Raw genomic sequence first — 25304 nt, 5'->3', positions numbered from 1 at the left:
AGAGCTAAAGCTTTGAAATCATACAAACCTGGTTAAAATCCACTTGCACTTACTGGCATTAAGACTTTGGCCAATTTATTTAATCTGTACATGTGTGTATAATGGTAATGATAACAATGCTTAATTCAGGAGGCTATTGAGAAGATTAAGGTAATATAGGTAAACTGCTCAGCATGGTACCTGCTGTATAGTTAGTGCTCAGTAAGTACTGGCTATTCTTTTTGGATATTCCATACACATCAGACAAATACCTTCTTTATTCTGGACCTGTTTATGCTGTTGGCATGTGAGAAAATTAGACTTTATAAATCTTTTCCAAAGAGTTTTAGAGTCTTGCTGGGTGATTGTAAGAGAAATTAAGACATAGGGTGCTTGTTGGGCTAGCATAGTGTGTGCATGCATATGTGTGTGCATGCATGCTTGCAGGTGTGGGCACATGCACATGTGTGTGGGTGAGGGAAAATGGGCTTTCTAACCTTTAGATTTAGCCAGAGAACCCATACTTTGGGATTTTCCCATGTATTGGAATAAGGAATTCTGCTGCTAATAAACACATGTTAGAATCACAGGATTATATGATTTTTTATATCTTAGTTTAAACATTTTAATAAACATATATGTAAAAAAAAAACATATATGTATACACATATTCATTTAGTGTGTGTGTATAGTGTATATATTTGATTTTTTTATACTTCAGTTTAAAAATTATATTAAACATATATGTACACATATGTCCACTTACTGAGTACATACATAGTATATATGTATATATAGCATGTGTGTATTTATATATGTACACATAAAGTGTGTGTATATGCAGCTAACATTTACTGAATGCTCTCTATGTGCCTCAAATTGTATAGGAACTTTCTATAGAATATCTTATTTTATCTACACAATACCCCATGACACCATAAATACTGTTACTGTCTTCATTTTACAACTGGACTGAGGCTTAGCAAGATTAAGTCAGTTGTCGTCCAATGTTACACAGCTAATAAGGAATTTCAGGCCAAATTTGACAGACTTCAGAGTCTTACTTTCCTCTCTTAACTAATTGTTCATCTGCTGTAACATTGCCTCTCATCTTAAAATTCTGAGTGGACTTGGTCATTTAAAAAAATAAATGAAATCTACTAAATCCTTATCCTTAGCTATCTTATCTATTCTGGTACAATATTTAAATCCAGAGCGGCTTGTACCGGTTCAGTTTGGATGGAGCTGATTTCCTCATTAGCTATGTTTGTGCGCTTACCCCAGTTTTCCGGTGTAATCCAGCTACCTAGCAAATAGTCATGGAGTAAGTATCATGGAGCAGGTATTGAGCTGGATACTGAAAGTATGGGAGTATGGAAACCATGTGCTAGTTATAAAAAAATGGTTTTCAGAGATTTCAAACTTTTTTTTTTTAAGCAGTAGGACTTTAAAAAAATAATAAATTCTGACCTGGGTTCCGGCATATAAAAATCAACAAAAGTGGAGGTGCAGAGGTAGTCAGAGCACAGGCAGGATTCTGGAGGACTGCTCTCAGCGCCTGGGCCAGTTAGAGTCCCCAGGCTTCCCTGTGAAACCCTGGGGCAATCTGGAACAGAACTTGAAACCACAGACCTACAGCTAAGCTTTGGCTTGCCATGCTCAGATACCGGCTGTCATCAGACACTTCCTGGGTCTCCTCATACTTGTCTGGTGAGCACTGCTCTGGTGACCAGGAATATGCAGATGATGGCCATATGCAGCCCTTACTGTTGATGGGTTTGCTCCTTTTTTTTTTTTTTTTTTTTAACTAACGAAAAATAATCACCTCCACGGTTATACCTGTGTCCCAATGCATAGTATTTTTCAACATGCTGATCTGAGGTCAGTTAGGCTTTAAGATGATTATGAAATTGCCTTCAAAACTCTTTTTAAAGAAACTCTGCCTTTTTATTTTATGTTCACACCTTAAATTAAAAACATTTCCATAGTGCTGGATATTTGCCACATGAGATCCATACTCACATCAGTGTTCTTTTAAAGCAATAGGATTGTATGGGTAGCGTTACTTCTTTATTTTTAAGGAATATGTCATCAAGAGTAATGTCTCTTACATTAATTAACACTTGTACATGTACATTACATGTATAAGTGACATAGCAGACTCCTATCTGAGTAGAGACTCATCAGGATTGCTCTCATGTAACCCCCAAAGCAGTCCTACGTGGTGAGTGGCCATAATGTCTCTAGCTTAATGGACCAAAAAGTTGTGTAACATGCTGAAAGTTACAAGCTGGTAGCAGAGCCATCAGAACATGACTGTAGAAAGGGTGAGACACAAATTCATGTTTGTCCACTCTGCATTCTCTGCAATGGCCAAGAACTATCCAAACCACAACCCAAGAACCCAAGTTTTTGGTCATTAGATGTGTCATAAGTCACCAGCTAGGGCAAAATTAATATGCAAATAATAGGACAGTTGATCAATATTATCAAGTTGATTCTGACGGTGTATCTCCCAGAAATGAAATGATGTGATTCCTTACAACAATCCAGAAAGGCAAATATCAATGAAATAATCAAACGCAACTGAAATACCAAAGAAATATTTTAAGTTTCCGTCTCAGCGAGGCCTTCTCTGTCCATGCTGCTGAAAATTTGCCCCCCTTCCAACTTGTGGCATTTCATCCCTCTTCCCTAATTCATGTTTTATGTTTTCTCCTTAGTACTTAATGCACACTAACATCTCTACACTTGACTTTTCGCATCTTGTTTGTTGACTGTAACTGACAGTAGATATAAACTCTTCGAGGGCAGGGAATTTTGTTTCTTTTAATCCCAGCTGGATCTTTGGCACCTAAAAGAAGTCCTGGTGCACAGTAGTTTCTCAATTAATATTTGTTGAAAGAATGAGTAAGTGAGTCACGACAGTTCCATATAGGGCTCAGCCATAGCATGTTTCATTTTAGCCTAACCTCTATAGATGTCTGATCAGATTTATGGTGAGATGCTGTGACATAGAATGGGACATCGAGTAGAGAATTGCAGGAGCCAAGTGCAAATTCTGCTTCTGTCCCTTAGGCTGTGTGACCTTCAGGGACCAGTCAGTCCCTCAGGTTCAGTTTCCACCAATGTGAGGTGAAGACGATTAATAGCTGATTGCTATGGGAATGAAGTTATTTAAGAGTCTTGCCAAAAGTATGTGCTTAATTAATATAAGCTGGATCTGAAGCAATATTCTTATAAGAGTATTAAAAGCTTCTCTCCTTTAGAAAACATTGATTTTAGCTGAGGGATAAAAGCTAAAGGCAGTGTGACATTTTTATTCTCCTGAGGGGGCCCTAAAACATTTTAGCAATTTCCCTTCTGGCAAATGCCGGAATAAAAACCGGCTGCTTGGCACACCCGCCTGCCTGGTTTACTCAGGCCCACATGAGCCTGGAGAGCCCTGGGGAATCAGGGTAGTTTCGCAGATGCTAGGCAAGTGCAGGTGCCCTGTGGGGGCTTCCATAGCCAGTGGAGGCCAGAAGGACACGGAGCTGAATGTCAGGTAATGCCCTAGATTGAGTCAGCTGTGAGTGGGTTGGGCACTTAGCAAGTGCAGATTAATGCTGCATTTAACGGCAGATTTTTATGCCTCCGGTACATGCAATGCTAGTATTAAAAATGGAAACCCAAGTGAAATCAATCCAGAATGTTGATGATGTTCAAGGTACAGAAATATAATGGTTCATATTATCCGTGTTTTCAAATGAATCTTTATATTTCATTCCTTTGTACAATGCCAGTGATTAGTTATGAGTTGTGGAGAATAATTAAAGAGTACTGTTCTTGGTGAAAGACTCTATGAACCAAGAAACGACAGTGGTAGGGAGCTGGATCAGGGCTGAGGTGAAGTTGAGAGAGTGGTTTTGTTGTCTGTGCTGGGGGGACCCATCATGAGTCTTTCCAGTTGTGATAAGATGAATGAGGGGACTCCATTAACCCCCACAGGCTGGATTAATAGAATAAATTCGATTTCCTTTGGTTCTAGAGGAATAGATGGCTTTAAACTGTCTCTCAGGATTGTTTGTTACATTACTTTGAGGAGGGTCTTTCAAAGGTGACAATGGGAAGGCTGACATAATTATGGATGATGTAAAGAAGTGTTCTATTTTAAAGAAAATGCTTATAAAGACATTTAAGAATAAACTTAGCAGCATGTCTTTAAGATGTCTTTACATAACGTGATGTAAAGGAGCCAGGAGTGAAATTGCAAATGAACTGAGACAGTTTTTCAAAGATTGTTTTGCCCCATAGCATTTCTCTTGTAAATGTTGTAAGAACAATAGCTGAATGAGGAAGGCACAGTTCCAAACCTCCATGAGAGGGCTGTAGGTTGATGACTATCACCGGTTTGTTGATACGGGCCTGGAGCAGGTAGAGAAGAGGGTAGAAAGAAAAAGAATTCTACAGGAGTTGGAAAGTCTAGATCCTACCTACTCTTGTCACCATGTGACCTTGGTCAAATGTCTTCACCGCCCTGAGCTTTGGTTTTGTCTCCTATAAAATGCCTACATTGTTCACATCCATGTGTCACAAATACCTTTGTGAACCTCAAATAATGTACTGAAAAGTTGTAAAGTGAGATTCAAATACAGAGGAGAACAATATTGTTCATAAGGCTTTTAAAAAAGATTTTATTTATTTATACATGAGAGACAGAGAGAGAGAGAGGCAGAGACATAGGCAGAGGGAGAAGCAGGCTCCATGCAGGAGCCTGATGTGGGACTTGATCCTGGGACCCTGGGATCATGCCCTGAGTCAAAGGCAGACACTCAACTGATGAGCCACCCAGGTGTCCCTGTTCATATGGTTTAAGTTGCTGTCAGCTCTTGCCTCTTGCTACAAGTCTCAGGTACTATTTATCCAAGTAGAACCATAGACAGAAAGAGAGACAAGAGAGGACAGACAGACACCCAAGCCGCTGGAGCCTCAGATGGCCACTGGAGCCTGGCCAGGACTGAGCTGACAGTGTCCAAGAAGAAAAGAACTAGGATGAAGAGTGGTGTGGTATCACTCCACAGTGGATTATTCTTTCTTTAAGCATTTGTTTATATCATTTGGAACACTTCTGCTTTTGCAGGTGATCGGTTATTATATTTTTAAATTGTAAGATTCAATACTAGTATGCATGGAGGCACCTTTCTAGAGCAGTAATATAAAAAGGGGGCAGGGAGGAAGTAATATGGACTGAGTATGACACTATAGACCAAGCATTTGCATGGCATATATAAGTTTATTTAGCCCTCATTAACAGTCATCCACCTGAGGGGTGCCTGGCTGGCTCAGTTGGAAGAGGATGCAACTCTTGATCTCAGGGTCATGAGTTTGAGCCTCACATTGGGTGCAGAGATTACTTAAATAAATAAACTTAAAAAAAAAGTCATCCACCTAAGAGGACTAGCAATGACAAAACAAAGGGAAGTGTGCTTTTTGCGAGAGATGCAGGCTCCCATCATGCTCCTGGGCATGTGAAGCTGTGGCATCGGGACAAGGGGCCAGCCAAAATGCAGACTGGTTTTATTCTCCCCAGGCTTGAAGCCTTCACCCAGAGATTGCTGAACCATGCCTATGCGCCATGCATACATCGACTAAAGCTCCTATGTATCTCTTTAAAACAAAATCACTGCTATTTTATGACATGGAAACATTAATAGAAGTGCTTTTGAGTAGATAACAATGAAGATATTCTTTAGAATGCATAAATTGTGATAAAACTAAAAAAAATAAGAGGTTAATAAATTCTGGGTAATTTCCTCACATGGGAGAGAAGGGAAACAAAATAGGGAGGGAATACTTAGATAGAAGTCATTGTCAATATTCTAGTTCTGTAGTTGGGTGTTGGGATCAAGGGAATTCATGTATTGTTAGAACAAACCAACAATTAAAGGAGATGAAATAGAGCCTTGCATGAAACACGGGTGATGACATGTGTGAACTGAAGATTAGGATTACTGCAATTCTGTGTATCTGATTATTAGAAAAATAAATTAGGAAACAAAGAAAGGAACAAATAAAAGAATAATCAACAGAATGGATGAGTGAGCAGATGGATATGCTCCGTACGTTGCGCTTTCTTGTAGCATAGTTTTTTATAGGTTGATCTCACGACAAGGCTCTTTCCTGGTGTAATTTACTTAGGTAGGTAAAACTGAATTTATGGAGATAGTAGGATGAGGAAGGATGTTGCAATTAACTAATAGGGGAGTTTCTACTCTTCCAAAAATGTGTTAATCAGTGTTGAAATGATGACCAACCCTCGGTGTGCCTTTCAGTGTCCTAGGACTGCAACTACTAATGGCAATGGCTGATGGCAGTGAACTATGCCATCTGAAGACATAGATGTCAGCTGTATTTCCAGTTTTTTTCCAGTATGAATTTCTGAATGCTCTGGCAAAGGAGGCAGGCACTCTTTTAAGTCTTTTTATAAAGCTGACCTGATTCAGATTTTACCTATACTCTTAGTCCCGTTGGAGTAGCATATGCACAAACAATTTACATCTGTGAAGATGCGCAACATAGTAAACCAGCTGAAAGTGTGTGATGAAAGTCTGGAGAGGAAAGATGAGCAGCAGGGGCCGGGCAAGTTTTCAAGGGATGTTGTGTGGGGATGAATGACTTTTCTGGGGATTTAATTGATCTAGTCTCATTTTCAAGATTTATATTACCAGCTGGGTATTAGTTCCTTCAGATAAGATTTGTGTAAGGAAGTTGGGAGAACTTTAGAGAAACAGAAAAATCTGGTCCCCACTTCTCTGATCAAAGAGGAGAATCATGATTATTTAGGAGTGATTTCCTTCTACTGTAAATTGGCACTGATTAGGGGCGCCTGGGTGGCTTAGTTGGTTAAGTGGCTGCCTTCAGCTCAGGTCATGATCCCTGGGGTCCTGGGATCCAGCCCTGCATTGGCAGGCTCCTTGCTCAGTGGGGAATCTGCTTTTCCCTCATCCTCTGTGCCTTCCCCCACCTCTTGTGTGCTCTCTCTCCCTCTCCCTCTCTATCTGAAATGAATAAAATCTTTTAACAAATTGGCACTGATTAGTTTCTACTTCTTTCTTCTGTGGCTCATTTTCCTCCCCTCCCCACCCGCTTTCTTTTCTTTTTTTTTTTTTTTTTAATTTATTTATGATAGTCAGAGAGAGAGAGGCAGAGACACAGGCAGAGGGAGAAGCAGGCTCCATGCACCGGGAGCCCGACGTGGGATTCGATCCCGGGTCTCCAGGATCGCGCCCTGGGCCAAAGGCAGGCGCCAAACCGCTGCGCCACCCAGGGATCCCCCCACCCGCTTTCTTTTCCTCCACCTCCAACTCTTCCTCCTCCACCTCTTTTTCTTCTTGTATTCTTGAGGATCAAATAGATTATTTTTGAAACTGAGACTGACCCATAATTCTTCTGAAAGTCTCAAGAAAGTGTATCAACTTTACATGAATTTTAAAAGGTATTTTCAAGCAAAACCATGAAGAACTTGGCTGAATTATCTAATTTTAATATTTTGGCACATTACACAAGCAAATAAAGGTCTCATTTTCATATACACAGAGTCTCTCTATATAAAATTCCACTTGTCTGTATATAGACACACATATGTGTATATCTATAAATGTACATGCAATAACTGAAACTTTATTCTGGCAAGTAGTAGTATGCATAATATACTATGAAAGCTGTATTACCAGCTAATGCCAGCTAATGTTTATTCTTGAACAAATCTGTACAAAAGCAGCTAGTTATCTCTTTGGGTTAAAAAACACTGAAATGCATTCAAGACAACTGAAACAATCATGCCTTAGAGAAGAAAAGAGCCCAAAGAACAAGTACAGAAAAGATAGAAACAGTCACTTTATTTAGTTCCTTAGTTTACAGTTTTGAAATACCCAGTAGGTTATAGTTTATTAACTTTGGGAAAAGTTGGGGAGTATCTGGCAGTTATCTGATAGAGCAGCTTTTGTGACTTCTCTATAAAGTGAAGAAACTTTCATTTGATATATTACTCATTGTTGATTTTACTGAAACTGTTATTTATCTAATTATCTAATCTTCACAGAATAGTTTCCATTTAAATGGTAAAAAAAAAAAAATTGGAAGGGTTTTACTCATGATTTAATCTTGCTCTTTCTTGTAAATGTTACCTTATTTAAAAATCACCAACTTCATCGATTCTTTTTGTTCAAAGGGTGACCAGTGAAACAAACATTATTAGAATTAGCAATCATACCAAAAACACTAGCTAGAATAATTCTACCTTAGGTGATAAATGGTAACTTTAATTATGATTTCTTTAGAACATGTCTGTCAGATAACATAGAGTATGATCAACATGATACTTGATAAATCTGAAGTAAAATTTTTCTCCACATGGGGAGAAATCACTCTATTTTGAGGATTAAAGGGTTATGAATTCAGGGGCACTTTATCAATATTTGTGAGAATTGAAGAATGGGGAGGACTGTTCTAGAAACAGGTTTGTGAGGAGTTCCTGACTAAGCAAGATTTAGGAATTAGCCATTCTCAGAGCCCCACTTGAGTTTAGATCAATCCTTGCCCAGTTTTAGAGTCATCTGGTCAGGGGCAATGGTCAGACTGGCAGTGGAGGGGAGTCTCAGAGATGAGCACTTGCCTATTCACTGTACTGACATGACTAGTTCCCCTACGCCATTCCTTCCCTGGCCTATGAACCTATGAGGAGGAGTTTCTTCATATGGATGAGTTCCTCCTCTGCACAGATGTTTTGCATGCTGCACTTTGCCCTGAGAGCTGATTATAAGAAGAAAAATACTTAGCTTGAGTGTTTTCCCACACATGACTAGTGCATCTTTAAAAATCCTCTGAATGATAGGGATCTTGCAGAAGGAAATTACTTTTCTACAGAGTAAAGCCAGTAGGTAATGTGCATCTCCATTATGGGAAACAAATTGGATTGTCCTCAGTTATGGAGTGCGGAGAGAACATGGCAGTTTCACTAACACTCTTGTATTATAATGTGCAAGCCTAGAATTGTGGTGAAGACAGAAGATGATCTGAGTATGAACAAGGCTCACCACAACTTGGAGCTTGCCGATGATAGCTTCATTTAGGTTTCAAAGCCAGAGATGAGTTCCAGCCACAGCTCCCTGGCTCTGCTCCTGAGTCCCACGAAGTGAAACCAGGTCAGCCACTATTTGCACCAGTGAGCAGATGGCTCAGAACTAGGAAGGAGGTTTGACAGTGATGAAATGTGCAAGGAGAAACTAGCAAAAGAGTGAGTTGGTGATCCACACAGATTGGTGAAGGGTGGAAAAAAGATGTGGGTAACTCATTTACTCATTCAGCAAACATTCATTAAGCTATTTGTAATGTATCAGACACAGGTAAGTGCTAGGGGGTCAGAGACAAAGGAAGCGGATCTAGCCCTTTTGGAGATCCATCTGAGAACTGTGATTGTAGAAGCAAGAAGGATGAAGGGAGATGGAGAAATATCAAAGATGACAATGTAATGTGGATAGAAGCTATTCTAGGGCTTTTTAGGGTGGTATAGAAGATTAAAGCTAGAGGGTAGATCAAAACTGGTTTTCAGAGTGGGTGATGTCAAAGCTGACTTCAGCTAAAGTCAGAGGAAGGGTGATGGTGGTAGAGTCCGGGGAAGGAAAAAATGGGAAGAGCATTTCAGAAGGACTATCATGAAAAAACAGGGAGGCGTATGCAGGGGAGAGGTGTGTGGTGGAGAAAAGACATGTTCAAGCTAGGTGACTGGAGAAAGAGACCTTGAGTGGGAGCATTTAGAGGAAGGGATTTCAAAAGAAGAGGGGACTGTACAGGTATAGTTATTAGGGAGTTAGTCTCCTAATTATATAGGAAATAAATAGTTTTGTGAATTGATTCTTAAAAAGAATGACTAGAGCTTTGTTTCTAACCATTGGCGGCATACAGGTGTTACCTGGGGGAGCTCTGAAAGCACAGATGCCTGGGTCCTCTCCTTCCCCCTTGGAAACTGCCCCAGAGATCCTGATGCAAGGAACCTTGGAGGCAGTGAGGGAATCAAGGCTTTTAAAAATTCCCCAAGTGATTCTACTGTATAACCAAGATCAAGAATGAGCTTTGCGCCCGTGTTTTGTCGTGAGTAAAATAGTAAAATATTACCTAACTCACAGCAGAATAACCTTTAGAATAATAAAAGGTTTGGTTGGTGTGGGGTATGGTTATCAACTAGGAGTGATTTTGCCCTCAAGGGGACACTTGGCAGTGTCTGAAGAGATTTTTGATTGTCCTGACTGAGGAGAGAGTGCTAATGGCATCTAATGGGCAGAAGGTGAGGATCCTACAATGCACAGCACAGCCCCCCTCAAAAATAGTGAATTAATCAGCCCAAATGACAATAATGCTAAGGTTGAGAAAGCCTTTGGTTGCCGGTAAATAAATCTCTGGACCTGGATTGCCTGGGTCCAGATACCAGCTCCACCACAAAGCAGCTATGCAACCTTAAGTAGGGTACTACTCAACTTCCTCGTGTTTGAGTTTTGTCATAAGTTAAATGAAAATATTACTTAACTCGTAGGGATTGAACAGTTAACTCATGTGAAAGCAGAACTGTCCCTGGCAAGTCCCCTACTCTTATTTGGGAAGTAAGGAATTACTACCCTATAAATCTCAAGCTAAAATTTTGGAATTCCCCTTGCTTAGAGCTATGGGCTCAGGGGGCTTTAATGTAGGGAACAAGTAGAAGTAATAGTAGCCACTGTTTATTGAGAGATCACTACGTGTTAAGCACCATGTGGAGTATTTTATATACATGATCTCATTTAGTCTTTAGAATACCTTATATGATGTAAGTACCACAAATCCCATTTTACAGAAACAAAATTGAGGTGTAAAAAGTTGTGGAACTTGCCCAAGTTTACAGAGAACGTAGAAGGGGTCTGTCTGGTTGCAGAGCCTGGTCCCTTAACAGGGTTCTACAGAAAGCAAAAAATATGGTATATGGGAAACACCAAAAAGGAAGCGATCAGCCTGTCAGGTGTTTGGGCTCATTCCTGCCTGGGTTTTCACTTCTGATCTGCTCTAGCTCCACCTGATTTTCCCCAGATCCTGAGTTGCCATGGAAGCTGTCATTACAGTATTAATCTTTGTGGCCAGTGGTCTTCAAACTGACACGTGGGCATTTATTTAAACATTATATACATATTCCACCGGACTTCGTATTACATATGTTTTGTAACTGAAGGAAAAGCTAAGAAAATATTTAAAAAGGATAAGATAAAATAAACATACAAGTTCTAATGTTTTCTTACTGCGTCACTCCGTAGGGTGAATGGATCCATTTTGGAGACCACCACTCTAGACAGTTCCTACTGCTCCTGTTACCTGTACCAAGAGCTCTTTTCTCCTTTATTTCACAAAGGTAAGGTTATATCTATTTTCCAAGTAGTATTGACTTGGAAACTAAGTGAAAAACAAACAAACAAACAAAAAAACAAAACAAAACAAAAAAAAAAACAAAGGAAAACACACAATCTCTTAAACTGACTTGACCAAAGCCCAGCCACAGTAAGCATGGTTGGGGTTGTTTACAAGATTCCAGCACCCTATTTTTTTTCTGCATCTCAAAGTCCTTGAGAGATAGAGCGGAGGTGGGGAAAAAATACAGGTGGTGGTAGGGAATCTTATTGGCTGTACCTGTGTATAGCAGACTTACTTTTGGATAACACTCACGGACTCTGCAAATGTTTTGAGGTCTATACTTTTGTATTTGTTTTCTTTATTTTTGGTTTCCTGTTAAGATGCCCTTTTGAAAGATTCCAGTACAGTCTTACTAAAACTAATAGGAAAGGGGATTTCTTCTACCATGATTGGTTGGGGATAAGCAGAGGTTCAGGGATGTCAGCTGTGCTGGTGCTGCAGCCTTTTGACTTAGGGTACCAGGAACTGTAGCTGGGATTGGAGCCAACCCGAACAGGAAAAACCCAAGCGAAGGAGTGAAGCAAGCAGAGGTGGCAACAAGATTTCCTCTTTCAGGCTCCTACTACTTTGTCAGAAATCCTCAATTCACCCTTGCTCATCTATTTTCAACTGAAACTTTCAAATATTAGTCCCCATAATTCCTGGAAAGCAAATACTGGAAAGATAGAAGTTTGGATTTCAGTTCCTCTTAAGAAGGCAGTTTTGTTGTTGTTGATATGGTAATTGAAAAAACTTGATAGTTTTTCATTCTTGGGAAGTTAAGAATATATAAACAAAGCTGAGGATCAGAAAATTCTGAGGCAATAGTTATTAAAATGAACTGTATAAAGATATTTATGAAATCAGACAAGCAATGAGAGGGAGCAAAATGATTAGTTCTCTGCACGTGTAGTCATCTTTTATATCAGGATGAAGAAGCAGATGGTCTTGTTATCAGTTTGCATATTTGTCTGAAAAAAGCAAACACCACAGGTGTAAGACCCACATTCCTTTCCACATGGCACGCAAGTAAGAGTCTGGCTCTGAGTTTGTGATTATGGATGCTTCTTTAGAGCCTGATATCATTTCACAACATTCCAGAGTGCGCTGAGTCTCTGAGCAAGAGACTACCTCCTTTTACTAACCACACACCACATCCATTTGTCCAGGAGCTTGATGTTGCCCTTGGAGGGAGTTCTCTAAGGATTCTTTGACTTTATTCACTTAGAAATAATTATAGAATGATTACCATTGCCAGGCACTGTGCAAGGCACCTGTTTATGAAAAACTTGATCATGAACCCAGATCCAAGGTGAAGAAGACATCATAATTATTGCAATTCCTGCCTTATGGAAATGTTGTCATGGCAGTGTTGACATCCTATAGAGGTACTTGGAATGGATACTGCATAGCTGCCTGGTGTGTGTCTGTTTCTTGAGAGATTCAGCTTGCTTCCTCAATTTTAAAAAATATGGTTACATGTAACTGGGAAAATCCTTGTCTATAATTACAGCTTTTTTTTGTGGAGACAAAAAAGCATATAAACCTTGATTATTATACCTGTATACCTGCAAATTGGCCTGGATTTCTTATATATCATGTGTGAATGCTTTCAGAAGGGAATTTTATCAGAAAACTACTCAAAGTTAAAACTCAAATTCAGGTGTCAGCAGCACCTGAGATTTGGGAACAGTGACTGGCTATCGACCCCTTTGGAAGGCCAGTATACAAAATGGCTGCTGGAGAGCCAAATCCAACATACTGGTGTATTTTGCTTGGCAAATTGTGTGTGTGTGTGTGTGTGTGTGTGTGTTGTGTTTGAGTGTTTGTAGACAGAACAAACGTTCTCTAGTTTTCTACAATATTTATCACTCACTTTTATCTTATTACTCCTTAATTCACATGTTTATATTGGTTGACTGTCTTATGGATCTTTCACTTAGCTCTGACAGACATAGGAAGGAAAAAGAGGAATAGGAACAAACAGAGATAGTAAAAGAGAAGGCTGGAACTGCCTACGATGCAAAGAATTGGAACCATTGAGTGGACGGCTTGGCCTGGAGCAGAAGTCCACTAAAAACAACATGGGGTCCCAAGAGGGAGGGAGAGTAAGGAGCCAGAGGAAAAAGTTACTGATTGCTGTTAGATATTCCAGGCATTTTACTCTCCTTATCCCATTTAATAAACATAAAGATCTCCCACAAAGGGGTATTCTTACAATTAGGTTAGAGTTATGAAGGGGAGGTTTGGAGGTTAAATAATTTGCCCAAGATGATAAGTACTAGCTATAGACTAGGGTCTCAAGCCCAGGGCTATGTGACTCCAAAGCCAAACTCTTCCCACTTTCCTACCACACTGATTGTCATCATAATGGTTTCTGTTTTTGTTTTTGTACCAAGTCCAATCCTGGAGAAAATTAAAATACTTCTTGATCACATTCTTTTTAATGTAGATTTAAAATAGTTTTATCATGTACTATAGAATAAATGTGTATTATTGCAACTTAAATTATCCCTTTTATTGAATAAAGGATTTCCAGTGAAGAAGTTGGAATTAGTTTTAGTCACTAAGAATATCAACCCCTCAAATGTAGAAATACAGGCCAAAGAGCAGATCCAGGTGAGTTTGAGCAAGGGCTGCTCAACATATACAACATGAACCTTCTGGGCTAAAACTACAGTTAGAATCGATAGTATATTCCTGATCTTTTAGAGCAAAGCCATAGCTAATGCTGCATAGGAAGAAGAGATATGTCAGTGCTTCAACTGCAGAAATATCTTCTCAGTAAAGCCACTGAAGAGATGTTAAGAGTAGAAAGAAAATGGTCTATGATAGATCTAACATAGATTGCCAAGGAAAGAGAGAGAATGAGAGAGTTAGTTAATCATAAGAAAAGTATCAGTGTAGGGGAGAGGGTGTCTTATGAACAAAGCAAGAGAGAAATAAAAAAGAAAGGGGGAACAAATAAGTCCCATTAATAAATCCGTAGGATGATGGAATTAATTATGTCTGAAATCACCAAGATAGAGAACTTTCTTTTAATGTGTGATTAACAAGGCACTGTCATAAAGGAAAATGTAAATAATTAGGAAATAATTAAGAGCCTGTAAAAGGAGCTCTTGATAAAAGGTAGTTAAAAGACCACTTAGTGTGTTTGGACATATGTAAAACAGGAATGTGTGTTTCTATTAAGATGTTGGTGACAACAGTAGTTAACAGTATTTGTTAGTCTCTGAGGACTATTATGAAAATCCATAAGAAGTGAGAAGTGGTAACAAATTTGTTTTACTGGTGGGCTTTATAGTAGTATAGGAACTCATGAGAAGCCTGTTTTACATCAAGCATTTCTTCTGATAAGTTAAATGACCCGAGCAACCCATTCGTGCTGGGTAGTCCTAGTTTGCGCCTCTAGATTAGCTTCTACCTTCTATACCCTGCTACATGCTCTGGATTGCTGACCTGTATAAATGGCATCAACAAGATTCCCCTGCTCTCTGTCTTCTACTTGAGCTTGGGTAATGGAGGCAGTAGCAGGAGAGAAGAGGGCAGAAGAAGAGTGTAGTCGGGAAGTTAATTCTTCTGGCCACCTCCCTACTGGTTTGTCAGTGTCTTTAGTTCTCTACCAAGGGCCACAGTTATCAGTGTTGTACTTTTTACAGCTCTGGATGAGTTCATGCGACCATCCAAGGATGGCAAGACCTCCTAGTGCTTGATAGCTCCAGTGGGCTTCATTTTGATTCTTCCTGCATCTTTGTATCTTGTCCCTTTATAAAAGCCCTCCTTAAATTCCCTATTTGAATGTACCCTCTGTTTCCTGACTGCTAACTCACTGAACTTCAACTTTGACCTTGTGTAGCAGATCAGGTCAGGCTACTTTGCAGAGCCCTTCTAAGAGCCTACAGAAAGGATTTTAAGTAATTTTTCAAATTATTATAAATTATTCTAATAAAATATTATAAAAGATACTATTGGCCAAAATGCAAATATGGAAACTGCCTTGAATGAGATGAAAGCAAAGCCATGTGGGTGTTTACATTAGACAGTCTATAGAAGAGGCAGACACAGGACACCCAGCAGGTGTTTGATGGCAGACTTTGCCTTGTCCCTTTGGTTAATGTTGGGTTGGCCAAAAAAAAAGACTTGGTGTTAGGCTTCTAGGACATGCCATGGCACAAGGTAGAAGGTAAGATTCCAGATGAAAAAAGCACAAGCTACTGCAAATGGTTCATGCTGCTTCTTGTAAATTGTGCTAAGTCCCGGTGCACACAGAGAAAGTCTTACTTTGGAAACATCTTTCACCTGAATGCATCCCTAGAAAAGACCTTAAAATTACATATCAGCATCAGGTCAACACAAGTTAACTCCTTGTTGAAGCTTGGTTGGAGAAGAGAGTTCATTTTCACATGGTATGGACAATCGTGACTTCCAGTTGTCTTTAGTTGCTTTCATTTGGCAAGATTCCAGACTACTTTCCACACATAGGGAGAGAGGAAGAGGAATCACAGGTCTTTGGAGTGGAAACAACTTCAGAAACAAGGATAGCTCCTTCAAGGGAACCTCACAGCATGGCTCAACAGGGAAGGAATGGGGTCTGAGAAGAAAGGATCCTCCTCCCCCAAATGTTTGAAAGCCATAGAAGGAATCAGAGGCAGCATCTTGTAAATACTTAACTGGTCCTTAGCCAGAGCAGCAGGGACAAGACCTCTGTTCAGTGTTTTTGGCCACTTGAGGTAAACCATGTAAATTGCTGCTTCTTGCCCTTCCCCAGTTCCCTTGGCCTCAGGGCATTCCTCCATTCTGTCCATTCCTCTTACATTATAGGGCAGCTTAGATTTTGTTTACATACTGGCCCCATGTTTAATACGCTGAGCTTGGTGCAAAGCTATCTCTAGGAATCATTAAATATAAAATATCAATTTCCCAAGTTAAAAGGCATCCATGAAAAGGAAAATCCAGTTGTGTTTTGAATGTGCTGAGTGAAGTTGCTTCCCCAGGCAAAGAATTTCAAAGTTGCAAGACTTCCAATCTATATGCTTTAATTATTGCAACATGTAGAAAGGCTCTTGGAGGACCAATACATCAGTGTTATGAGATGGGCCAAGTCATTCAAGGCCTCATTAGCTCCCACCATTTTTCACACCGCAGGCAGGCCAATGGGCACACATTAAAATCCTTGGGCTCTTTCTGAAAAAAATCATAGTAAGATATATCCCATGGGATCCTTGAATTCAGTGCTTTCCTAAGGAAATGGTAGATAGAAAACTGAGAGAAAATTTGCAAAGGCTTTTATATCTTATAAACACAAAACTACATGAATAAAAGCATTGCCGCTGTGAACAACACAACCACAAATATCTGTATATCCATATATCTACATCTCCCCTCCCCTATTCCCCCCCTTTTTTTTCTCTTCTAGAGAAACAAGGGCATAAAAAGGCAGAGAGATTGCTAGTTACTGAACAGAAATAGTGTTAGATCCAGCATTCCCTTCTCTGAGGCAGTGTTATCTTCATGTCTTTCCAAGTATAGCAGCCTCGACAGAATGCTGCTCAAAAATGAACAGTCTGTATGCAGGCAACACTTTTGCTATAATCCTCTATTTAGTAGGAAAATAAGAAATTGCTTTTGCATGATTTGGTAGCCTCTGCCATAATATCGTATTACTGAAAAACATGCTATAGTTTCCTTTCCATAGCCCCAAATTGTCTTGTTTAACAATTTAAGGAGGAATTTAAACTAGGTCTTAACTCAAACTTAAAACAAATATTAACCTAGTTATGATTTAAAGCCAAATAATCTGTCCTAATGCATTTCCCTTGTGGGGAGGTACGGGGCAATTTAAAGAGATTTTACAAAAATAATAAATTCTACCTAAGGGAAACGGAAATCTACAATTCTTTTAACAGTGATTCACATTTCCAAGGAGCTGAAGTAGGGAGTCTCTGTTGGCAGACTCCATCAGCTGCATGACCTGACATGGGTAGAAGCAACCCCACAGGATATATTTCTAATTTTGATGTAATCTGAGATTTTTTTTTTTTTTTTTGTCTTTAAACAATAAGCGAATCAAGTCACGGCCGAATGGATGTAATGCTCTGGTATTTTAATGTATTACAATTTATGGCAGTGTTTACTTCAGTCCTTGGCTTGCTGACACTAAAATTATCTTAAACAGGAATTATAACATAAAATTAGATTAGATATACTTCAACAAGTTTATCTCTAACAATAAATATATACAAATTCTGAAATGAAGTACCCTGCAATTTTCAGCCAGTGCTTAAAGTAATTACACATTCTGTGGTGATAACACATTTCGTTTTTTATTGTGCCACAAGCTGGTGAGATACCTCTACCACGCATGTTAATGCTAATTAGCAGATAAAGTGTAAATCTGAGGGAGCCTCAAATTCTGTTGCTTTGCCAGTTTTCTCTTGATTGGAAGTTGCAGGCCGAATTTCCTCTCATTCCGACTTGGCCTATTCAGGCATTGCCTGAGATGTCTTTCTTCGGTGCATTTTAATCCATCAGATCTGTTCGTCATTGAATGCCTTTCTGTTTGTTTTTCATCCAGCAGACTCAAACAGTTTCCTCTATAACTGCCTTTTATAATCAGTCATAGGAGAATTTCAGCTCTGCAGAACAATAGGTGGGGATGACATGTTTACACCACGCTCCCTCATCCCTGTCGAAGAGGTGTTTTTGTTTAGCTGCTAATAAAGTGGCATTTTGAAATGTGTTCCTGAAATGAGCGGGAGGGAGGTATGCTCTGTAGCAAGCTTTGTTTCCACTGATGCATCCGGAGTCTTTGGACTGGGGAGCACACCCAGTGACGCTCACTCCAACAAACCTTCAGAGGGATGCTTATGTGGGGGGGGGGTGTTAAGGAAGGGGACTGTCTACTCTGTTCTCTGGGGTCACAACCTCCAGGATTTCACAACTTTAATTCTACTCTGTTGACTCTAAGCACAGCTTCAAGCACATTTTTTAACCTCTCTGCTACAGCTCCAGTCTACCTTTCAGGTCGGTGAGGGATCATGTAGGAGGAGTTTTTGCTTTGAGCAACTGGGCTTAATTTAACTTGAATTTATATTCTGGCCCTACAGCAAATATCTTTGGGTTCATAAATTAAGATGTACTCAGCAAGACCCTTCCACATTCCTTTCTTTATTTCTACCTGCTTTTTTGATTTCTACCTTGACATCAGGTACATAACAAAAAAATCCCTCTTGCCACCACCATCATCTGTGTGTCCTCAGTTCTGTCCATGCTTGCTAAATTCATTGCCTCCTGAATTCTTGAGTGACCATGTGTGAACCACTAGGACCCCAAGGATGTCATAAGTTGTGTATAGAGAAGAACCAAAAAGTCTGGAAAGAAAAGTAGTTCAGGAACATTTGTAATTCATGTGTTTGTGGAAGAATATTTCTGCTTCAACATCTTGATAACAATAGATGAGGATTATCTAAGTGTTGTGATTGCTCAAGAAATTACCTATGAGGTTAAATACTTATACATGATGATAAAAAAGAATTGGTTGCACTGTGATGTTTGTATTAGCTCAGGCTATCATAACAAAATGCCATATAGACTGAGTGGCTTGAACAATAGAAATTTATTTTCTCACAGTTCTGGAGGCCAAGAAGTCCAAGATCCAAGTGCCTATAGATTTGGTGTCTGGTGAGGACTCTCTTCCTGGTTTGCAGCCAGCCACCTTCTTGCTGTGTCCTCACAGGATGGAGGGAGGAAGGGGAAAGAGAGAGGGAGAAGGGGAGGGGAAAAAGAGAGGGAGAGAGTGCTCTTTCTTGTCTCTTTCTTTCAGGACACTAATCCTATCAGATCAGGGTGCCACCCTTAAGATCTCATTTAACCCTAGTTACCTCTGTAAAGGCCCTACTGCAAATATAGTCACATTGAGGGTTGGGGCTTCAGTCACATTGAGGGTTGGGGCAGAGGACACAAACTTTTAGTCCAAAACAGTGTTTCTTAAGACACCAAAGATGTGGATTCTGAATATAAAAAAAATCATTTTTCTGGACATGTGGTATGGTATTTAATTGTTTAGAGTTATGTTTCTACCTTTATGAAGCTTTAAAGAAATAAGTAACCTTAAATTTTGTCGTTAATAAAGTTCCAATGTCATTATAGAAGATTTCAATAATAGGGCTAAGGAAAAAGAAATTATTTTGAAAACTCACCACCCAAAGAATATCTGTTAATACTTTGGTGAATATCCTTCTAGAATTTTCTGATGCAAGCATAGGCGTGCATGTGCACACACACACACACATATTCTGTTTTTCAAATATGGATTCATATTGTGTTTGCATTTTAGAAATCTGCTTTTTTCGTCTACCAATATATCTTGAATATTTTTCCATGTCATTAAATGTTGTTCTTTTATAACATGTGTTTCCATTTTTTTTTTTAATGAAAAAAAAGTGGTTTCTGCTGCAGAATTTCATGGTCAACTTGTTTAAATTTATGGCAAGAACATTTTTAATTGAAAGTGTATCAGAATGACATGCCCAGTCCTGGAGAGGAAGTAGAACAGCAGGGAGCAAAGCCCTGTAATCCGAAGACCTGCAAACACACAGAGGACAAATCACAGAACAAATCAATACTCAAAGATGTGGAAAAGTAACTGTACCCCAGTTTCAAGCAAAATTCATTCTTTCTCTTAGAGACATTATTTGCAACAAGCCTGGAACTCGAATAAAGTTTGTGTTCACTGATGTGATATGAAGTTGATTTAATAACCAAGGACCTTGCAATTTACTCAGCTGGCAGAAAAAAAGCTGGTTCTGTGGTATAACAAATGTGTGAATCTATTGGATTATGTGGGAAAGTGGCAATCAGCTGCTGTTTAAATACTTGTAGGGATTAGTTGCCTTCTCTTAAAATCAGTTTCATAAAAACACCTTGTAAATTCACTTTCTGAGCAGCCCTTGTGTGTTTGATGCAAGAATGCTAATTTGGTGATGGGCCAGAAAGTGACCAGCAGGAATTTAAATGACAATGGGAACAGACAAATTGAAGCTAAAGATAGCCACCAGTTAAATAACTGTGACTAGAGAAATTAAAATGTGGGAGAAAGAAGAAACCAAAGGTGAAGGAAGAACTATGACTCTGGTTAGTATAATTTAGAAAAGATGATTCCAAATGGGATATCCAGTCATGTGTCTGGAATATTGTATGCATCTGGCAGGGGTCAAATACTTTTGGGACCATGACAAATGGTGCACTTTCAATTGAGAGAAGAAGACATGATGGTGAAGAGTCTGAAAACCATGGTATATTAAGAACATTTGAAGAGCTATGGGCATTTACTGGGGAAAAAGAACCAAATAGTCAGCTACATTTATTTCATTTGAGGTCTGGTGAAGTACGTGCTTATTCTGTTACACCAGATGGTTCAATGGGGACCATGAAAAGAAAGAAAAACTTTTCTTTTTTTCTTTTTAAGATTTTATTTATTTATTCATGATAGAGAGAGAGAGACAGAGAGAGAGAGGCAGAGACACAGGCAGAGGGAGAAGCAGGCTCCATGCTGGGAGCCCGACGTGGGACTCAATCTGGGGACTCCAGGATCACACCCTGGGCCAAAGGCAGGCGCTGAACCACTGAGCCAACCAGGGAACCCCAAGGAAAACTTTTCTAATCAAAGTTTCTCACAATGATCTTGTGCTGCCTGGGTGACCATTCTGAGGTGTTTGAGGCACGTCTGCATTTGTTGCACCTGCAGGAGAAGATCTCTAACTTTCCTTTCAATTTAGGTTTCCAGGGCCCGACCTTCATGCAAATTAAATAAAAGCTCTTCAGTAGACATGGGTGATGACCCACCAAACGTTTGTGTTCTTGCAGGATGTGGAGTGGTTGGTCTGGGCAGCTGCTCAGCCAACAGCTCTGTTTTGTTTTTGTTTTTGTTTTTGTTTTTGTTTTTTAAGATTTTATTTATTTATTCATGTCAGAGAGAGAGAGAGAGAGAGGCAGAGGGAGAAGCAAGCTCCATGCAGGGATCCTGATGTAGGAGTCGATCCCGGGGCTCCAGGATCACATCCCAGGCTGAAGGCAGCGCTAAACCGCTGAGCCACCGGGGCTGCCCCAGCTCTGTTTTCTATTTCCCTTCTAGGTGTGGCCATATGACACTTCTCACCCATGGAACTGGCCTGGCAGGGAGGGGACTCACTTCTGGGAAAGGCTTTTAAGATACAGGTTGAGATTCTTCTTTTTTCATTTCCCTGTCTGCCAGTTGGGTGCAGAATCCTTTGAAGCCTTGGGAATGGTGAGCTACAGATGAAGGGAGCAGGTCCCTTAGTCACCAGTCATCGAGTAGAACTACATACCAAACAGGAACACCAGTTTTGGACTGCTGTTTGAGAAATCAGCATTTAAGGTGTTAAGCTGTTAAAATTGGGGGGTTTATTTGTTACAGAAGCTAATCTAAAGCTTTCGTTTGGGCTGATTCTGGGTGGTCCTCTGTGCAAAGAGGGAGAGAGAAAATAAATCAAAGCATCAAATAAAACAATATAGGGTAAGCACAGATATTGCACCTGGACAACTGGGCATGAAGAACTTCACTTTGCCTAGAACCAGAGGGAGGCAAGGAAGACAAATAATAATAATGATAATAATTATCAGCTAACATGTGTCAGCACTGTATATGGTACATTACATTTGATCCTCACAATAACTCTGTGAGGTAACCAATAGTTTCCCTGTGATAAAAATGAGTAAACCAAGATTCAGAGAGGCTAAGTAATTTATCCAAGGTCAAACACCAAATATATAGGTAGACTGGCATTGGAATGGAGTCCTTATAAAGGCATCATTAAGTTCTAAGCCGGTGAATTAAAGAAGATAAAACTTTAAATCCTGGACCATATTAACTCTAGAGGGAGAACTGTAAGCAGGAACCTTTCTGTTTTGCAACAATATTAGAACTTTATGCCACAGTGTATTTTGCCCAATCTCTTCTGATAACATAAGATTACTTGACTTCTTGATTTTCCTGTAACTTGGCTCTTGCAGAACTTCTTAAGATCCTAAGAAATGCAGCCTCAATTAGAGCTCCGCAATACACTCTAGAAGGGAACTCATCTGGATTCCCTTCACCGGGTAGAAAGTGCAGCCCTCAGCCAGAAACACTACCTCTGACTGCCAAGGATCCCACACAGCATCCAGACTATTCAGTCCACCGACTCTCTACTATTTATCTTAAATCGGTAAGAGCAGCTTTCTCTGTGTGTTGAGTTGTCTTGAGCTACACAATTCATTTATGTCCTTGGTACCTTTACTTCTGATAATAATGATGCATAGATCGTACCATTTTGTTGTTTTATTCCTGGGTTGTCCTAGGCACTAGAGGAATTCATATGAAATTATTGCTGAAACGAACTGAATTTTCTTGGTCTGACATTACTTTCTGAGGGAGGCATAGAAACTACGTATTTAATAAGATTCTCATGCACACTAAAACTTGAAAATAAATGCTTTAGAGGATGGTAGAAAACACATTTCTATAAAGTCTTAGTCTTTCTGTTTAAACACACAATGTACTATTTTCTGAGCACCTGTCCAACGATTGAGCAAATGCTTCTATTCCATTTACTATGTCTAGAGATCTCTCCCAGGAGCTAGAGATACAACACCCTCCTGAAGCCTCCAGTCTAGTTCAGGAGGCAAAGTCAACATATATAGTGCAATGTAGTAAATTATTGCTTTGTTTTGTTCTGATAGATCTAGTAAATTACTGTGCCGTGATCCACTGACTTCCCAGTTAGATTTTCCATTAAGGCAGTAAGGATTATCTAAGGAATCTTTGTAGGGTTTCTCAACTTTGGCTGCCATTAGTGTCACCTGGTGAATAAAGACAGTCTTGATGCTCGGGCTGTATCCGGACCAATTAAATCCAAGTGTCTGGATCGGGATCAGTGCTTTCCCCCAGGTTTTAGTTTCAATTTCAATCTTAGCAGGATGTTTCTCTCCTACGCCTTCCCAAGTATCTGTACTTTGGGTGCGAGGAGGGTGCGTATTTCCCAGAGACATCCATCATCAGTGGGGCAGAGTTTCCATTCAGATCTGATAGAAGTCCACGTACTTGGCTTTCCATCTGGGATTCGAGGTCCAACTCTTTAATTAGCGTCCCCCACGTCCGCTATTGTAGCTCACTGTAATTATAACAAGTTGGCATGGCTTGCGTTTGAGCAAACCTTTGAGTGATGTAGGCCTGCCTTCTGACATTAAATTAGAAAAATAAATTTGCCGAGAGCAGAATGGAGGGGCTGCCACAGAGCCCTCAACCAAATAGTCTGTCTTTAGAAGCATCACCTCCTATCTGTTTGTATAAAGCATTTCAGGAAGCACTGGGGCTGGGATGATGAGAGAGGTGTAAAGCTATTCCACCGGCCGCCCACAGGTAAGACGTTAATTACACTGGGTGAGAGCCCAACACCAGTTGAAAACTAGATCCATGAACACCAATACGGGTGATTTTCCACTGAAAAAATATTTTTCCATCCTGGGGGTTATGCTGCCGACCCGAGACAGTGATTTAATAGTAGAGCCATTTAGCATATACTAGATTTCTTCTTTGCCGAGGACTTCTCAAAGACCAGGCTCAGCCCAGGACAGAATCTCTGGCTCGGAAATGCAAGGCTCTAACGTTCTCCATTGTTTGTGTGTTTCTCCAGATGCCAGTCCACTGCGGCCTGGGTGGTCCAAGCTTGCGTTGCAGGCAGCTGCAGAGGTTCCAGCAGGCTGGAAGCCTCTGACGCAACCTTCCTTGTGAGGACTGATTGGCCAAGAGCTGGCAGCCAGCCACGGGTGGTGTTTTTTTTTTTTTTTTTTCTTTGCAGTGTTTGCACTTTTATGTTTAAGCTGCTACCTTTGCTGAGCTGAACGGAGGCAAAGTGTTTGAGCTTTATTTTCAAAACCGAGGAAGGTTAGTGAGAAGAAAGTGGTGTCTCAGGTCTCGTGTAGGTCTCTAGTAGAAGACGATGGAAGTTTACTTTCTTTGGTGAGCATTTATAGATTCAGGCATCTCGGAATTTTGTGACTTCCTAATTTCTACTTTAAGCTTCTTAAAGCGTCAGTGGTTAAAATAAAGAATGATGCAAGGAAGCGGTGTGCTCCTCTTCTTTTGCACTCTTCCACATGGCTCATAGAAGACTCAAACCTAAACAGTACCTGATCTAAGGTGAGCCCCACTTTGATTTCAGAGACAACCCAAAGTTACTACATCAAATGTTTTGTCTTTATGTGTTTCCACTATCCGTTGAGGCTAATTGGGCTTGAACGAGGGCATGGAAGAAATAGTGTTTTGTTTAGTGTTGTCTAGGTTCTAGGCACTTTCAACAGTCCGAACCAGCTGGTCCTCACAATAGTCCTATGAGGCAGGCATGCTCGCTATCCTGATTTTTACAACAGAAGACACTCAAACTCAGAGATGTTAAGCAACTTGGCCAAGGTTACAATAAAGGGATGCCAGGAACTGAACCCTGACCATCGAGACTTCATGTCCAAAGTTCACCACTGCCATTATTTGCCTTCCTGGCCCAGTCTGATCTTGCAGCTGCTGATTCACAAGGCCAGTGCTCCAACGGCGAAGCCATTTTAAATAGAAGGAGAGCACTTATTGTCTGTCTCCTTCACTGGCACACTCCCAGAGTGGGGACTAGAGTCTGATATTTATTCACTAGATGCTCAGTAAATATTTTCTAAACGAGTGAACACTTTTCTTTTAACCTGAACACTTAACAGTAGTATTCTTGAAACATATAAGCTTTGATCTCAGTTATAGTACTCTTTTGTTTTTTTGTTTTGTGTGTGTGTGTGTGTTTGTTTTGTTTTGTTTTGGGTGGATTTTTTTCTTC

General features: G+C 40.0%; 1 long non-coding RNA gene across 3 annotated transcripts; it reads left to right on the top strand.

Annotated features, from left to right (window-relative positions):
* Positions 1-24567, top strand: LOC144282855 (uncharacterized). 3 transcript variants are annotated; one of them, XR_013351265.1, is made up of 6 exons: positions 1-201; positions 9006-9256; positions 9925-10110; positions 11298-11392; positions 22462-22655; positions 24123-24567. It is a non-coding gene; the product is annotated as an uncharacterized LOC144282855 (long non-coding RNA). The 3 variants fall into 3 exon arrangements; XR_013351266.1 differs by having other exon boundaries at positions 9011-9164; positions 24123-24566; XR_013351264.1 differs by having other exon boundaries at positions 9006-9164; positions 24123-24565.
* Positions 24568-25304: the final 737 nt, after the last annotated feature.

This window comes from Canis aureus, chromosome 14, assembly GCF_053574225.1.
Source record: "Canis aureus isolate CA01 chromosome 14, VMU_Caureus_v.1.0, whole genome shotgun sequence".
In the NCBI taxonomy this organism is placed as follows: Eukaryota; Metazoa; Chordata; class Mammalia; order Carnivora; family Canidae; genus Canis; species Canis aureus.
This window is presented reverse-complemented; position numbering and strand designations above follow the sequence as displayed.